The sequence below is a fragment of the Tupaia chinensis genome, unplaced genomic scaffold, assembly GCF_000334495.1.
Source record: "Tupaia chinensis unplaced genomic scaffold, TupChi_1.0 Scaffold000195_1, whole genome shotgun sequence".
Taxonomy (NCBI): domain Eukaryota; kingdom Metazoa; phylum Chordata; class Mammalia; order Scandentia; family Tupaiidae; genus Tupaia; species Tupaia belangeri.
In genome coordinates, this window is record NW_006159670.1 from 71,027 (window position 1) to 74,753 (window position 3,727).

The window sequence follows — 3,727 nt, forward strand, 5'->3', positions numbered from 1 at the left end:
TAATAATTCTTTTTTATATAAACATTTTAAATAAATAAAGAATGCTTCAAACTTCAGATCCCCACCTGTACAGTTGAGCAACAATACTTCTTCCACCCTCACCCAAATACTGAACCGGAAGGTTCCAGACTGGGGCAGCAAGCACAGAGAAGGTGGGATGTGGTATCTTACCAAAACCTGGAGAATTAAATAAAAATACAATTTTAAAAACAGTGAAAACTTCAAGCCCCTATGCCTGCCCAGACTGAGCATGCTAAAAGCCCATCCTTTTACCCCACGAGAAGGAAGGTGGGAAAAATCCTTTTTCTGAGAATTGTTCCAGATTAAAAATCTATGGAAACTTGCACGTGGAGAGAAAGACTGCGGCCACCTCGATGGCCTCCACTGGTTTTAAGTCCGTGCAAGCGCGTCGATCCCACCGGCGCAGGCCGAGGCGGTCAGACAGCCCACCACCGTGAAGATGAAGGTGAGGCCTGCCCTGCTGGCCAAGTGTATTTATGTACGTTTGCGAGTGCACAGCGTCTGGCAGATCGCAGGTGCTTGCGACGCGTCCACAGGACTCTTACGCAGGATGGAATTTGTACCTTTCTTTCCCTCCAAAAGTAAACAAATGCTTACCCTCACAGTGCACCTTCAAGGGTAGGTGGAGTGCTTGGTGGTGTGGTTACTGCCCTTCCCATAGTTGTCTTTTTGGTTTTTTCTTTTAAAGGTTTTTTTTTGCAATAGGGTGTGTGCACTTGCCAGGGAGAGAGAGAGAGAAAAAGAGAGAGAGGAGAGCGCAAGTGAGAAATCATCCTTCAGAGGGGATGGCCATGCCTCAATCCCTTCTCCTTCATTCTCCTCCTAGGATTTGGGGCATGCATGCGTACGCACTTGGCATGGGTTTCAACACACCACGTCCGGGACTCAAACCATGATTGGTCATGTGGGAGTTCAGTGCCTTAACCACTATGCCACCTGCTGCCTCCATAGTTGTCTCTGAATAAAGAGGACAGACTATGTCCCTAGCAGCTTCATGAGGGAAGTGTGGAGCATGAGTAATGCTGACACTGGGCAACTTGTCACTGTAGCACACTCACGGGCAGTGACACCGACCATGCCAAGGGACCGAGACTCTTTAGATGCACACTCTCCACTGCAGATGTGGCCCTCTTAACCGCTGTCTACATAGACCTTCTGGAAAGAGACCCTGGGTCAAAACAAATAATTTGCAAATTGGATAATCCTTCATGCTATTAATTAACATATTTGCCCAATAATAATGAACCAAAAAGGGGAAATGTTTTGTAATTCAATTAAAGAAAGCGTGGGGCGGTGTTTCTAAGTAGGTATCGCTCACCAGTGTAAACAGTAGAGGGCAGAGATCAACGTAGACATGAAGCCCTTTCCCTCCCTGTTACTGACCCGAGTCCTGAAGGGTCCACAGAGGCCTTGCCGCGGACATCTGTGACCTCACCCTGCACTCCTCCTTGCTCATGTAACAGGCCTGCTGGCACTTCCTGCTGCATGACCGGCTGGTTCACACAGACCGACTGCAGCCCCAAGGCTAGGGGTAGCCATTCGACCTTGAGGGCCATCTGCCCCAAGCACAGCAGTTACTGAGGCAAAGAGCACATGACCAGGTGAGAGTAGGTCTAGGCCTCTGGCCGTGAGCACCGGGCTCCGCTTGGACTCAGGAAGATCTGAGACTCAGCTGCTGGGGAGCTGCCTGGGCAGGAAGCACATCCGAGAGGGAAACCCGACCCTGGAGGGCGCAGCAGGCTGGGAAGCGTGATACAGTTCTCTTCACGTCCGTGTGCTGGGTCTAGCCATGCCCGATCCGGAAATACCCTGGGCTCGGCAGGCTTGATCCAGAGAGGGCCCTGCCTTGCTTGAGCTAGTTCCCGTTGGGTTTTTATCCTTGAACTACAAAAACTCCAGCGAATACAGTTGTGCACTCCTATGTAGGTATATTTCAGACAAAACGTGCATAATCTAGTCCCCTGCCTTAGATCAAGCAGGCTAAACAACCTGCCTCCCCACCTCCACCGCAGACACATAGATATCTCACAGCTGAAGTCATCCCGCCCAAGTAGACTCCGGCACAAATATATACATTAGTAAGAGAGCCAAGGCGTTCTTTTTCCTCTCGGACTCCCCAGCATCAAGCCTACTTAATGTGTGAGAGGCACTAGTGTTAGCTAAATGACTGGAAAATGACAAGCTGAGGAAGCGATGAGTCCCAGACCTTGTCTAACATGGAGCCAGAGGTATGGATTCTCTGTATAATCATTAATCCTCATTTAATGATTTCCAGGAACGGATGGAAACTCCCAGCCTCCTCCAGTGGAAAACTAGTCAATTAGCTTGATCTAAGCCAGGCAGAATGTGCCTGTAAGGGTCTCGGTGCTGGGCCAGAGATCAGGAGAAATCAAGTCAAATGGCATGGTTTTTGAAACCTAGGACTTTATTGGCGAGTGCAGGTAAGATGGGGTGGGGGCAACAACGCTGCAGGAGGCGTGAATGGGTACCTCGTCATGGACTGGGGAGGCAAAGAAACACTGTCCTCTGCTCCAGCTCCCGCCCCACGGAAGCTTTGTGCAGGACTTCTGTGGCAGAAGGGAACCGTTTGCACTAGCACGAGACCTCAGCTCCACTGAGGTTTGCTGGTCCACTGCTGGCAAGGTCACATGCCCGAACTTTCCGCACTAAAGCTGAAATCTGGTCCTGTTGGAGCATGCCGGCGCCTCCCCTGAACACTAGGTCCCTGTGGTATGCAAGCTCTTCGTGTCTCAGGGCACAGTGGTCACTTGCTTGTGAATCTTCTTTACGCTAATCAAAAAAAAATTACTTTTCCAGAAACTCCTCACCTGAGACTGAGTCTCTTCATACTTCTGAGAGTTCTCTAACTATACATGGATTTGTCACCAATCATTGAAATCATTGGCCAAGCAATTTTCTGTGTTGGGTGTTGTACTTTCTATACATTATGATGCCTGAACTCATAGCAACAGTACATGATACGATAGAACATCATTTATCTGAGAATTCAGATATTGTAAACATTCCAGTAACTAATTTACTCATAGGGAAAGAAGAAGAAGGCTTTTATGATCAGCCCTCTGTAGTCACACAGCGCAGTAACAAGATGGCCTTGCAGCAGTGCACTGTGCTAAGAGGTGGTGTGAACCCCAAGGCTACAGAAGACAGGACGGTGGGGACAAATGGCAAGGTGGTGTTGGTCGTGAAAGGAGACTAGAAAATTATTCTTCTGTGCTCGCCTTGGCAGTGCGTATGCTAAAATTGGAGCAATACCGAGACTACCATGGGCCCTGTGCAAGGATGACACGCAAATTCATGTAGTATTCCATCCTTTTTATAAAACAAAGAAATTATTCTTCTGAGACTCTTCAGCGCCATGAAATTTTCATAAATCCCATGGAACAAAATGTACTCACTGGCAAGCGAAAGTACCTCCAGATGTGTAGGTTAGGAGCGAGCGTTAACAATGAAGGATGGTGCAAGCCAACAGCGCATGGCCTGACCCTTGCCAGACACCTGCCGCACCCTCTCCTCTGCAGCTCCCAGCGCAAAGCAACCCATGATGGGCAATCTTCCCAAACACCTTTGTGCAGGTCAGGAACAAACTTCATGTGTTTAATGTAAAGTTTGACCTTAAAAAAATTATTAGATTTGTTTTAACCAGTTTTCAGGAAATGAGCATGGTTTACAAATCCAGCAAAAACTT

General features: G+C 48.3%; 1 non-coding gene across 1 annotated transcript; it reads left to right on the top strand.

Annotated features, from left to right (window-relative positions):
- The first annotated feature begins 3,252 nt into the window (after positions 1–3,252).
- On the top strand, positions 3,253–3,356 carry LOC114007537 (U6 spliceosomal RNA). The gene has a single exon (XR_003549147.1). It is a non-coding gene; the product is annotated as a U6 spliceosomal RNA (small nuclear RNA).
- The last annotated feature ends 371 nt before the right edge of the window (positions 3,357–3,727 follow it).